The sequence below is a fragment of the Choloepus didactylus genome, chromosome 3 (assembly GCF_015220235.1).
Source record: "Choloepus didactylus isolate mChoDid1 chromosome 3, mChoDid1.pri, whole genome shotgun sequence".
In the NCBI taxonomy this organism is placed as follows: domain Eukaryota; kingdom Metazoa; phylum Chordata; class Mammalia; order Pilosa; family Megalonychidae; genus Choloepus; species Choloepus didactylus.
This window is the reverse complement of record NC_051309.1, coordinates 85260827-85275255: the sequence shown is the minus strand read 5'-3', so window position 1 is coordinate 85275255 and position 14429 is coordinate 85260827.

Genomic DNA, 14429 nt, shown 5'->3' with positions numbered 1-14429 from the left:
GACAGAGATTTCCTTGAGTGTCTAAAGCTAACAAAAACAAGCAAACCAACACACACACACACACACACACAACCACTTTCACAGTCATTGCAAATTGGCTCTGTGTTGACTGTTGCTCTCCTTCAGAGTTCAGCTCTCCTATCAAAAAGATCAGCCCAAGGTGAAAGTGAAGTTCAGGGTCCTCTCTGTCATTTCTGAACCTGAGTCTTGCCCTGGGCTTGTGGCCTTAGGAATTCCCCCATTTACAGGAACATGAATGCCTTCTCTATTCCCTATATAATAGACTTCTCCCCTCCCAGATGTTCTATTATATGACTCAAAGCAGGTAATCTTTTGTCCCAGGCCACTTTGACAATAGTTTCTTCTACTACTTTAGCTGTCTGCATGCTGCTTATGCATGCAGGGCAGATTCTGGGAAAGGAAGCCAAAGAAGACTTTCTTGGTTATCTTTCAGGCTGCCACTGATAGATTAGCACTGACATACAGGCATTCCAGTATGCAAAGAGAGTATACTCTGCTTCTTCTGGGACAGTGCTAGGGACCCACTATTGGAGCACAGGCTGGCTCTGCATAATTATGGTGAAGTGGTGGGGAAGGGACTGGCAAGGGTGCCATGAACTTCTCCTATCATTTTCAATGCTGCATTTTCTTCATTCAGCACTTGCTCAGTTACTGCAACCCTTTAACTGTTTTCTGGAGTTTTGAGCAAGATGACTGCCAGTTTTTGTTAGTTGTTCACAGATTCGATGGGGGGATGTCACCCTGAAGCACCTTATGCCACCATCTTAGTTGACTGGACTTGAATGGCATCTTTTAATGAATAGTTTTGTTAAATTTCAAATAGTCTTTTCTGTAATGGTTAGCATTTCTTTTTATTTATTTAACAAATCTTCCCCCAATCTAAGCTCAAAATGATATACTTCTACATTGTCCTCTAATACTTTAAATTTTACTTTTCATATTTATGTGCTTAATACACCTATAGTTGATTCTTATGTGTAGTATGAGGTAGAGATCCAATTAAATTGTTCTGTATTGTTATTGATTGCTCTAGCACCATTTTTGAATTGTCCCTACCAGCCATACTGGAAGTGCGGTTATCCCAGTGGCAATACTTTTTCTAGTCTGTAGCAATCACATGTCCAGGTCTTTGTGGCTTGTTTATAGACTTTCTATCCTTTTTATTCATTATTTTTTTCTCATTTCCATTGGTTAGACTTCTTAATGACTATAGCTTTACAGTAAGTCTTGTCATCTTTTAAGGAAATCCCCCACCTCGATTGTCATTTCAGAAATGTTTTGAATGACAGCTCTCTCCTTCTCCTTTTAGCTTTTCAATTTTCATGAAAAATCCTTTGAGAGAGTCATTGTAATTATACTGAGATTTTACATTTTTGGGGGGATAACTGGCAGTTTTGTCATCCTGAATTTTCCTAAACATGAATTTGATACACCTCTTCATTTTAAATATTTTAATACCTCCCTCATAATTTAATAATGTTTGCAAACAGTTCTTTTGGATTTTTTTTAGATTTATTCCTATGTACCTTATACATATTTCTCTTAATAACTCCTTTTTTGTTTGTTTTTTATCATCCCACGCCAATGCCTTCCATTGGTGTGGAACATTTGTTACAATTGATGATAGTACATTTTTATACTTGTACTGTTAATTAAAGTCCACGTTTTAACTTAGGATTCACTGTTTGTGTGGTGCAGTTCCATGGATTTTTAAAAAATTTATTCTGTTACCATATATACAATCTAACATTTTCCCCCTTTAATCATATTCAGACATATATTTTAATGCTGTTAATTGCATTCACATTGTGATATGATCACCATCCATTACCTAAACATTTCCGTCATTCCAAATAGCAGACTTGTACATTTTAAGCCTTAACTTGATTTTTTATGTGCTATTGTAAATGGAATTTTTTTCTTGATTTCTTCTTCCAATTGTTTATTGCTTGTATATAGAAACACTACTGATTTTTGGGTGTTGATCTTGTATCCCAGCATTTTGCTGAATTTATTTTTAACTCTAGGAGCTTTATTATAGATTGTTCAGGATTTTTCTGCATATAGGATCATACCATCTACAAATAGAGAAAGTTTTACTTCTTCCTTTCCAGTTTGGATATTTTTTTTTTCTTGCCTAGTTGCTCTGGCAAGAACTTCCAGTATAATGTTGAATAACAGTAGTGACATTGGACATTGTTGTCTTCTCCCTGATCTTAAAAGAGAATGCTTTCATTCTTTCACCATTAAGTAGGATGTTAGCCGTGGTCTTTTCATACATGCCCTTTAGCCTGTTGAGGTAGTTTCCTTGTATTCCAAGTGTTCTAAGTATTCTTATCAAGAAATGGTGCTATATTTTGTCAAATGCTTCCTCTCCATCAATTGAGGTGATCATGTGTTTTTTTTTCCTTTCATCTGTAAATGTGGTATTTTATGGTAATTGATTTTCTTATGTTGAATCAACTTTGCATACCAGGGATAAATCCCACTTGACCATGGTATATAATTCTTTTAATATGTTGTTTGTCTTGGTTTGATAACATTCTGTTAAGGATTCTTGCATCTATATTCATAAGAGACACTAATCTGTAGTTTTTTCTTGAAGTATCTTTATCTGGCCTTGGTATGAGGGTGATGTTGGCCTGGTAGAATGAGTTAGGATGTGTTCCCTCTTCTTCAAGTTTTTGTAAGTGTTTGAGCAGAATTGGAATTAAGTCTTGGAATGTTTGGTAGAATTTACCTGTGAAATTACCTGTCTTTGGCTTTTCTTTGTTGGGAGGCTTTTGATGACTGATTCAATCTCTTTATTAGTAATTTGTTTGTTGGGATCTTCTCTTTCTTCTTGAGTCAATATAGGTAGTCTGTGTGTTGCTAAGAATTTTCCCATTTCATCAAGGTTATCTAATTTATCAGCATGTAGTAATATCCTTTTACAGTCCTTTTTATTTCAGTGGGGTCATTAATAATGCCCCCTGTTACATTTCTGATTTTTGTTATTTGTATCCGCTCTTTTTTTTTTTCTTTGTCAGTCTAGGGGAACATTTGTCAATTTTATCAATCTTTTCCAAGAACCAACTTTTGGTTGTGTTGATTTTTTTCTATTTTTTTTTCTATTTCTTTTATCTCCACTTTAACTTTTGTTATTTCCTTCCTTCTACTCACTTTGGCTTAGTCTGCTCTTCTTTTCCTAGTTCTTCCAGTTTTAAGATGAGCTTTCTGATTTGAAGTCTTTCTTCTTCTTAAATGTAAGCTTTAGAGCTATAAATTCCCTTCTCAGCACTGCTTTCACTGTATTCCATAAGTTTTGGTATGCTGTATTTTCATTTTCATTTGCCACAAGAAATTTCCTAATTTTACTTCTGATTTCCTCTTTAACTCTTTGGTTAAGAGATATTGTTTAATTTCTACATAATTGTGAATTTTCTGTTTCTCCTTGTTATTGATTTCTAGCTTCATTGCATTATGGTTGGAGAATATACACTGCAGTATTTCAATATTTTTGAATTTTTAAGAATTGTTTTATGACTGAACATAATTTCTATCCTGGAGAATGATCTGTGTCCACTAGAGAAGAATGTGCATTCTCTTTTTGTTGTGTGCAGTGTTCCATATATGTCTGTTAAGTCTGGTTGCTTTAGTGTATCATTCAAGTCCTGTACTTCCTTATTGATTTTTGACATGATGTTCTATCCTCTGTTGAGAGTCATGTGTTAAGGTCTCCTATTATTAATGTAGAATCATCAGTTTCTTCCTTCAAATCTGTATTTGCTTCATGTATTTTGTAGTTCTGCTGATAGGCGCATACATATTTAGAATTTTCTTATCTTCCTGTTGAATTATCTTATCTTCCTGTTGAATTATCCCCTTATCCATATATAATGACCATCTTTTGTTCTCATAACTGTTTTTGACTTCAAGCCTATTTTATCTGATATTAGTATAGCCACCCCAGCTTTCTTTTGGTATATTTTTTTCCATCCTTTCACCATCAACTTACTTGTATCTTCAACTTTAACATGTCTCCTTCAGACAGCATATATTTGGGTCATGCTTGTGCATGCATTCTGCCAATCTCTACCTTTTGACTGGAGAGTTTAATCCATTTACATTTAAAGTCACTACTGATAATAAAGGAATTTCTTTTGTTGTTTTGCTTTAGCCTTTGTAAGTCTTCTATCTTTTTTTATCCCCCACTTCCATGAAAGCCTATTTTATATTTATTCGCTTTTTTTGTGTTGTACCTATTGTGTGCCTTCTCAATTCTATCTAGATAATTTTTACCTTTTTTTTCTTGTGGTTACCATGGGGTTAAAATTTAACATCCCAAATATATAACAATTGTATTTGGCTTGATACCTACTTAACTTAAATAGTATGCATATTTATGCTTCTTTTTGTACTTGTTATCACTTATATCTCTGTGCATTGTATTCCAAAAACCTAGATTTATAATTAGTGTTGTGCATTTGCATTTTAGCACCCGTAGGAATAAAGAAGCGGAGTTACATACCAAACAATACAATACAATACTGGTGTTTATAATTACCCAAATGGTTACCTTTGCTGCATGTCTTTATTTCTTTATGCTGCTTGGAACCACTGCCATTGTTCTTTCCTTTCAGTTTGGAGAACTCCTGTTACTATTGTTTGTAGGGCCAGCCTAGTGGTGATGAACTCCCTTAGCTTTTGTTTATCTGAGAATGTATTAAACTTCCCCTCATTTTTGAAAAAGAATCTCATCTGATATTAAACTTTTGGCTGGCAGTTGTTTTCCTTCAGCACTTCACATTTTCAACTCACTGCCTTCCTGCCTCCATGTTTCTGATGAGAAATTTGCACTCAATCTAATTGGGACTTCCTTGTACATAACACACTGCTTTCCTCTTGCAACTTTCAGAACTTTCTCCTTGTCCATTGCATTTGATAGTGTAATCAACATATGATGGTGTGTATTTTTCTTCTTGTTTATCCTGTTTGGCATTCTCTGAGCTTCTTGGATGTGCATATTCATGTGCTAAGTTTGGGAAACTCTCTGTTAGTATTTCTTTTATATTGCTCTTCCTCTTTCTGTATCTCTTCTGCTGTGGGACTCCCAGATAGCTAGGGACTGGACCCCCACAGGAATCTGCTGAGAGAGTGGGGATGGGTGCTGGTACCCACTGTGTTGGGAGAGCAACTTACAGTTCTTTAATTTGTCTGCCTCTTCCTATCACTCTTCCCCGAGTGCTGTTCAGTGTTCTTCTGGCCTCTGGACTTTCAAAATAGTTGTTTCAGACTATTTCTGCCTTCTTAATAGTGGTGGAAGGACTGTGTCCTGGTGCTCCCTACTCCATCATCTTCTCTAGAAGTCTCCCACTTAATAATTCTTACCCTATTTGGGCTTTCCATTATTCTTGGTGGATAAACTTATGTCTCTACTCTTAGTACAAAGGGTCCACTCCATAACCAAAAAAGCCAATGAAAATTAAAGCAAGATAAAATAAGGAAAAATACATTTGACAATATATTTTAAGACATGGTGCCTATATACTCTTTGGTATGATCTGATTTTTTTAAACCTCTTCTTATTTAACAAAGTCAAACACATGCATACACACACACACACACACACACACACACACACACACGTTTCTCTACCTTGTTTTTTTGTCCAAGTCTGTATAAAATAATGAGCATTACAGTTGACTGATGATTGTCATTTATCATCCTAATTTTTGCAACATTTATTAGATACTTTATTTCAAATCTCTGTATCATTGCTGAATAAGAATATTTTGTTGGACACCATCCACTGGCTCCTTTAGATCACCTTTCTACCCTTCTTTATCCTGCTACCTTTCCTGGGAATCTGACCTGAATGGATTTTTACATTTGTCATGTCCTCTGACTTCCTGTGGGTTCAGCCAATGGGGAGCCCCAGAGAAGGTCAGAGGAAAATTGGAGAATGATGTCAGGGTTTAGATTTCCCTAGTTCTCTCCCTGCAGAATAAGATGGCTTTATCCTGGTTATTGTTCTTCTCTGGTTAATGGACTCCACATATTCTAGCAACTAATCCTGCCCCTTTTCTCTTTACTAAGCTTTAGATTACCACACTCTCTCTCAAGCCTCCCCTATACTCACACCTCTGTAAATAGGTCCTTTGTAGACAAAACTTCCTCCAATTACCTTATTTGGAGAGTGTCATCTGTGTTGTGTGGGGCTCCTGGCTGATGTAGGTGTTTGAAGATTCTCAAAGGGGTAGCCAAAGTATTTTTTTTAATGATATGGTGAAAGATCACACATTCTAAGCCAAATTTCATTAAAGTACCTTCTCATGTTTAAAGCTTCACATCTCTACTTCATACATTCAGATAATTAATCAGAATGTTTATTGAGCATATCTTGTGCAAGGCTCTGTGTGGTATCTTTGTGTATGTGTGATTGTCTGTGTAGCAGGGAGTGAAAACATATAAAAATAAAAGACAGTGTCCCTACATTCAAGATTTTATAATCTAGTAGAAGAAATAACACAAAAAGTAAGTTCCTGGGATAGAATAACAACAGTATAAGAAAGCCAAAAATAAATAACTATTGGTGATGGTTATTAAATTTTGACTCAGTAGTTCTTGAGGCTGGTCAGGGTATTTCTAATTTTAATATTAATTTTAATTTAATTTACTTTTGGTGATTCTGATGCAGATCATCCATGGACTGTGCTTTGAAAAATATGGCATTAGGCATTCAAAAGAGGAGGACCATGATGGCTGAATGGGCAGGAAATGCTTCATGGAAGAGAAATTCTATAATCTGGGATTTTGGGGGTAGTTTGATGCGGTAATATGGAGAGATATGAATAAAAAGGAATATTATTTCAAATGGACAGCATGGGAGTAAGGACTTTCATAATATAATGGCCAGCAGATCAATAAGAAAAAAATATTAAGGATATGCAAACCATTAAAAGAACATGAAAAATTTCAGAACTACTCACATACGATATATCGCCCTTGAGCTGTTGTGTAAAATGTTCCACATTCCAGTATATATAACAATCATGTTACTAGTACTATAAGAGAATATCAGCCCTGTGTTTTCAATTCACTTCCATCAAGTCATCGAACAACTGAGGTTTTAAAAATTGTGTTTCTTTTTTTGTTTTGAGGTCATAAACTGCCATGAATCTCAGCACAGGTGGCCAGTCTCTGTGTGACACGACTAAGCCTGTAAAACAGAAAGGTAAGTCATAGAACATTGGTGATCACTGGCAAACTGAAGAGCTCCCTCATGGCATCTGCTTGAGAATTGACATAAAACAAAGACTTCATATAAGGCAGAAATTACAAAGCAGCATAATAACGAATGTGTTCTCCCATTTATCTTCCACATATATTTGGGAGCTTGGGCAACACTAGTAATTATTGTCTTTAAAATATGGTCTGAAAAGGCAAAAACTTTTTTTGAATGATTGCTTGTTTGTTTTCTACAAATTTTACCACCTATCAATAAATAACTTTACCAATAATAATTTGTTAGAAAGAGTGATAATTTTATTTTGGTAGATTTTATGATTACTGATATTCCTTTTTATTAATCACAAATGAAGAATTCTATCATTAAATCATTTCAGAATTAACTAATAGAGCTGAATTAAAAAAATGTTTAACATATGCTATCTTTACATTGACATATTTCTAAGATTTTTTGTAATTTCTTCAGTGTTTTTATTTTTGAGGGGGAATCTGTTCAAATATAACTACCATACTATATTTATAATATATGACAAAAATCATATGGAAAAATGCTGATTTCTAATTTTAAATGGGACAACAAAATTATAATAGAATATTTATTTAAATTTCAAAGTATACATTTGCATTAACTATTTTCCATGTTCGTAACTTAGCTACTGAATTTAGCTACTGACTTCTTCATGGTATATATACACTTTCCTTTAAAAGTTCCCCCAGTAAGTTTATATAAATTCTGGGAGGTATTATCTTATACATCTTATTTACATACTAGACAACAAGAAATATAATTGAGTTATTTATTTTATCCTTGGGAATATGATTAATGGAACAATTAGAATCCTGAAGACTGCTACATTAATAGGCTATTTCATGAAGACTTAAGATGAATATATCCATAGTGACCAGTTACCAATGAAAATGGAAAGGCATTTTTTAAAGAGAGAAATAAAAGTAATGGTCTTTGAATAATGTCACTTGACTCTGTAGACCAGCAGAATCTGGAAGCCAAAGTGTTAACTCTATAAGCTGCTTCAACAAGAGAATATATACCATTAAATATTGGGAGTTATTTAAAATGCCAGTGAGTATAATAGCAGTGCTCTGAAATAACCATTTCATCTGCCTACATTACTCTAAAATTAATGAATAATGAAGCGATGCCCTTCACATTCTCTTCCCTTTTCATTCCAAGATATATTGATCAGCTGACATTTATTTAAGTTTGGGATAATGTATTAATTTCAAGATAATTATTCAATATACTTTTGTCACTGTTGATATGCTTCAATGTCATCCAGGGGCCGGGGGATGAATAAACTGTTATCTGACATTGCTGGACAGGGTGCCAGAAATAAATGCAATTTTTCTCCTTGAGATTCACTGACTTGGATTTTTATTTGGGTGGGTGGGGGTGTTGGGGAATGGAAGGGGAGAAAGCTGAAGGGAGAGGGGGAGAGATGGTGTAACCTGTAGGTTAAGAAGCTAAGGATTTTTTAAAAGACGGTACTTTGGGACAAAGTGCTTTTCCATTTTCACTGGGGTCACGCTGATCCTCAGCAAAGCTGACAGAGCCCATCCTTAGTGGATGCCACTGCAATATTAACACTCATTTGGAGCAGATGTGGCTAAAATCATGAAACATTGAACAAACAGCTGCCACAGATCCAGTGCCATTGCATAAGCACTTATGTTCTATTAATGCAGTGGATTGCTGAGGCCGGTAGGGCAGACGTTATTCCCCGCAGTTCTTTAGCAGATGGGCAGAATGATGGCCCCTTGGAGTAGTGTTGCCCCTGTGAAGCAGTGCCTCCATCTTATGAAAAGATTCTAATGCAAAATTGTCTACCCATAAAAAAGATGTGTCTATGGTCAATTGTCAAGTCTTTTTGTAGATATACTATGTATTTCCATATGTCTTTTAGTCTACTCTATTTTGATATTGATACTGTGCCAGTGCTAGCGTGTGACTTGTTCCTTCTTTTCTCACCTTGTGATATGGTGTGTTTGTGCATGACATATATAGAATTATGTGTCTCTGGGCCTGGGATAAGTTGAGATCCCAGTATGTCAAACTTGCGCCTCTGCTTGCCTAATTCAATAGGATCAGACTTGGTGCTTCTGAGTCTACAATTGCCAGTTTGACACACATAAGGGCTTCCAGTTTTTTTTTCTGTGTTCATTGGAACAATCTGAAATTTAGGACTGCAAAGCAAAATGTCAAACATTATGGGTGATAACTATAATTTGTTCATGATCAAAATTAGCAGATCCTCTAATTTCTTGCAATGCAGAGACTACATAGATGGCATTTGCACCTTTGAAGGGAAAAGAAGCAGTCAGTGATTTGAGCTTGCTTTTTCTCAGGCTGATTTGCACTCTTGCCTTTCCAATTCCCCCACACAGACTAGAGCCACCTGGGTAATTAATGCTTAAAGAACTTACACATTGATCTCCAGCAAGTGAATAATTCCTTCAAGTTGAGCTGAAGTGGGAGAGGTGTTGGATAGAAATAGTTTTTATGGATTCTCAGAAGAAAATGTTTCCTAATCATAACTATGCTACAGCATATTATACCATCTAAGTTCTCTGCTTCAACTTCAGGACAGAGAAAAAAGAAAAGGAAGAGGTAGGTAAGGGAGAAAGTAACTGGAGCCACATCTGGAATTTGATATAGGAAAACAAGAAGCATTTCATTTATTTATTTCACAAATTTTGTTTTGTTTTGTTTTGTTTTGTTTGCCAGACACATACTATGTGCTAAGCATTATTCCAAGAACACTGTTAGAGATATTGATTAGATCCATGATCTCATGAAGCTTACATTTTAATACAGGATGACTGATGAATAAACAAATGAAACAAAAACTTAAACCAATTAATACATCAGGTCACTTTAGGTTTTAGTAAGTGCTATAAAGACAATAATACGGGATAATGTATTAGAGAATACCTGCAGGATAGAAAGCCACTTTAGACAGAGTGGTAAGGGAAGGTTTCTCTGAGGAGAAGCTACTTGAGTCCTGAGAGCTAAATTTTGAGAAGAAGTTATCTCTGGGAAGATGGGAGGCATGAGGGTCCCAGGTGAAGGACAATCAGGGTAAGGTTTCTGTGGCTGAAAAAAGCTGGGTCTCTTTGAGGAATACAAAGAAAGTATTTTAGTTGGCTCTGTGTTAGGGATTGACTCATGTCTTCCCCAAGACATGTTTAAGTCCTAACTCCCAGTCCTGCGAGTGTGGACTGATTTGTGAATAGAGTCATCGAAGACCCTATTAAGATGAGGCAAAATTAAATCAGAGTGGGCCTTAATCCTATTTGACTGGAGTCCTTATAAGCAAAGGAAATCTGGACAGTGAAATAGAAGCCATAGGAGCCTGAAGGAGACATTCCTATGTGATGGAGGTAAAGACTGATACCAGTCAGCCACCAGCAGAACACTACAGACTTCCGAGAACGTATGGCCTGTTGGTGTCTTGATTTTGGACTTCTAGCCTCTCAAATTGGGAGACCATAAATTCCTGTTACTGAAGCCAACCAGTCTGTGGTATGTATCATAGCAGCCCTGGCAAATGAAGACATTGTGCTCGGGAGACAGAAGCCTCGATAGTATGTTAAAAATTTCCCTTGTTGACTTACCTGAAGCAGAGAGTTGGAGGAAGAGGGGATACTGAAGGAACTGTAACTTTGGCCCCGTTGAGCCAGTGAGCTCCTGGGGATCCCTTGAGTAGTGGTTGCTTACATGACTGTGCTCTATAGTCGGCGTCACCTGCCCAACTCGAGGCTGCATCCTCAAAACTGATGTCAATCTCCAGAGGGGGAGAGGCAAGGAAGTGTGAATACCTCAGTCCAGACACATCAGGTTTACTGTCCTCCCAACAACAACAGTTGTATATTGAAATATGAACCGTGATGGGGAATTTTACATGGGTCCAGCAAATGTCAGGGGAAAGCTGTAAGCAAAGCCTTCCAATTTGCCCAGATGCCTCAGAACTGAATGAAACAAAATAAGCTGAGAATGGTATCAGAGAGGAAATCGGCTCAAAATGTTCTTTTTTTTCCCCCAAACTAACATGAAACAAATTCAAAGCCAGGAAGTTGCAGTTCTAAACAAGTTGTGCTAGATGCTGCTTAGAAACAGCAAGGAGATGTGTGAAATGACTGTCATTTTGAAATGTTCTCTGCTTTTTTGCAAGAGAGGAAATGGCTGGAGCCTACCTTCATCGCAACCCTGGAATAAAAGTGTGAACAGTCCCTATGTTAGCAACTTAAAGTTGATAACAGAGAAAGAAAAGGAAGTAGGGTATGTTAACATAATTATAAAATGCCCACGCAAATGTGAAAAAATAAATCAATGTAAGGGATGAGGAAGGGGCTTAGATATGGTGGTGGGAAAAGGAGTGGTCCTATATCCAGATCCACAATTTGCGTATCAGTTGTTTAGTACCGTATTTTAGGGACAACGCATCTTTAACCTCTCGTGAAGTTAAAATTAGCACCTGATATTCTTAGCTTTGTTCTCAGGGTCGTAGATTCAGAAAGTTCTTGATAAATTTTCCCATACAGTGATTTTCATACACTATTACCTGAGTGAGTTCTCAGGCTTTAGGTATTTATCCCTTGGGAACTAAGTGTACTGAAAGGGTGAGAAAAAACATTGGGCTCCCCATCCTATTTCTAGTAGTGTCTGCTGTTTAAAAAACCTATAAAAATGAGCATTGACTTTCTAGAGACAGGAGGTAGAAGGAAGTTTTAAGTGAGGCAATATGGTTGGCTTCTCCCTCTGAGTGCAATTGATGTGGTGGACATACATGGTTAGCAAGACTCAGTGGATCTGAGTGGACCTAGCCATATTTAGAAGCTATTTACAAGACTCCTTTCTCTACTCTAAAAACCGTCACGAAGTTCCTTGTTCAGCAGTACCCTGATATGTCTCCTGGCATGTCATTGATTCTCAGCGATTAAAACTTGTGTGGTAACCACCATCATCTTGTGGCAAAATAAACTCTGACTCCTAGGCTAGGGCTTTAAATCATGAAGCCTTTGGAGCTCAATCTTACTTACGCTAATGCCAAACCAGTTAATCCCTCCTCTGCACAGCTTCCCTGCCCTGCTCCTGGCCTCACTAATCTCTCCCCTCCTCCTAGTCTGATTGCAGGAAGAGTCTGTACTCAAATGCATAGGCTCCTTTAATGTTAGCTGGCAATTCTTTGTTAGTTTTGATTTGTCAACTAGATCATAGTACCCATAAAAACACAGTCTTGGTCTTCGACTTTTTATGTATTTCTGAAATACTGAAGTACAAAAATAGTGCTGAATCCAATAGGTGCAAGCAATAAATATTTGCAGATTGATAGGCCTTGGTCATTTCAGAAACATTATAAGTTTTTGAAACATATTCCAACTTGGAAAACATCACTTATAACATCTGCTTTCCATATTACCTCTGTTCTTGAAAAGATTCAGAACAGGTTTTTAAGGAACAATTTTCATTTCTCTAATATATATTTAATCCTATTCTAGATCAAAATTAAGAGGAAAAAAAGCCTGTGTTCTAATTGTCTTTCAGCCTGGTCAGTTGCGGTGATTATATAATTGACACAAATGAACTCTGACATTGCTCAGAATTTTACTGACTGCCTCAACTTGTATGTTGAATTTTGTATGAAAATGTCATTCAGGACTCCCAAATTTTCATCTTGAGTCTGTCTCAAATTGTATCTCACCCTAATCCCAAAATACATCTTAGGCTTCTAATTTTTAAAATGGCTGTATAGCTAGCTCTTTCTTATCTACTTGGGAGCAGTGTTTTAATTCTGATTTAGGTGCTGTCTCTCAAGTACATTGACCTCCTTACAAGATAGTACAATATAAATACCAGAAATCATTATTATTTTTGTCTCCAAGACATTATTGCAAGAAATGTAATTCCCTAGCCTCAAATGTAAGTTAAACGATATAGCATACGCTTTGCTTGCAGCAAGGATGACTCTGGTAAAGCTGCCACCTGGCTAACAAGCCCAATGAGAAATGTACAGGGGGCTCCGATATCATTTATAAAAATGCCTATATATTGGAAAATAAGGGCGGCGTTGGCTCCCATCTCTGTTGGCTGTCTTAATGCTGGAAAGACTGGTCTGCCTCTCTGAGCTGCTGTTGGCTATTGCTACCTGCTGGCTCTGGCACGCAGTTCCCCTGGCTCTCCTCCCGGCATTGTCCTGGTAACCTCCGCAAACTGCCAAGTTCGAGCCAGAGAGCAGAGGGGTATTCAGAGGTTCACATTGCTGAGGATGCGTCATGCAAACCAGCTGACAGTGGGGCATCTTAGTGCTCTCCAGGGTCACTGTGTTGACTACTACGGTGATCAGCTGGCTGGCGGCAGCAGTGGTTGGAAATTGCCCCACAGAACGTCATGTGTTGGCAAGAAAAAGATGCCGAGGGAGCGAGCCTTTATAAGAGAAAATAAACAACACTTTATGAGGTAGCTGTGAGCATTCTCTATCTAGTGTGAATACATTTTAGGCATTCAGAACTTTCCTCAGATAAGATTGCAATTAAACATTTATACTATAGTCTTGCAATTCTTCATTCTTTTGGTTTTACTTTTTAGTTCTTGCCTAGAACTTAGACTTTCCTACTTAGCATGTGAAGGGTCAAAGCTGTGTGGGGTCACAGTGGTTTCTAGTGGCAGGGCCCTCACCCAGTCCAGTGCTTTAAGCACTAACAATTTATTGATACATTTAACCATATGTCTGACAAATAAAAGGCCATGGTATGTATCGTCAATACCCTCAACAATCGTTTCTTTAAAAGTTCAGAGCTATTTATGAGCTATTGTCCAAACCAGCCCCATCTGGAGTCCTAGCCCAGTCTGGGCTCCCACTGCCCAGCATATACAGAATCATCATAACAAAGAATCTCAGGAAGTGTCAGTCATGCTATGAGAGAGTCTTTCTGGAGTGAGTCAGCCTGAAGAATATCAGGCTGCACTGGTTTGCTATAATAGGATTGAAGCTTATTTGCTTTTTATATAGGGTCTTCACTGAGGAAATCTCAAATCAAATAGTCCTTTGAGTTTTCTGATAACTGAGGTACAGCTGGGAAGGGCATGGAGACCTGTGTTGTTCAAAGTTGCCAGCCACAGTCTGCACAGCAGTGTGCAGAGAGAGGAGGGAAAAGGAGAG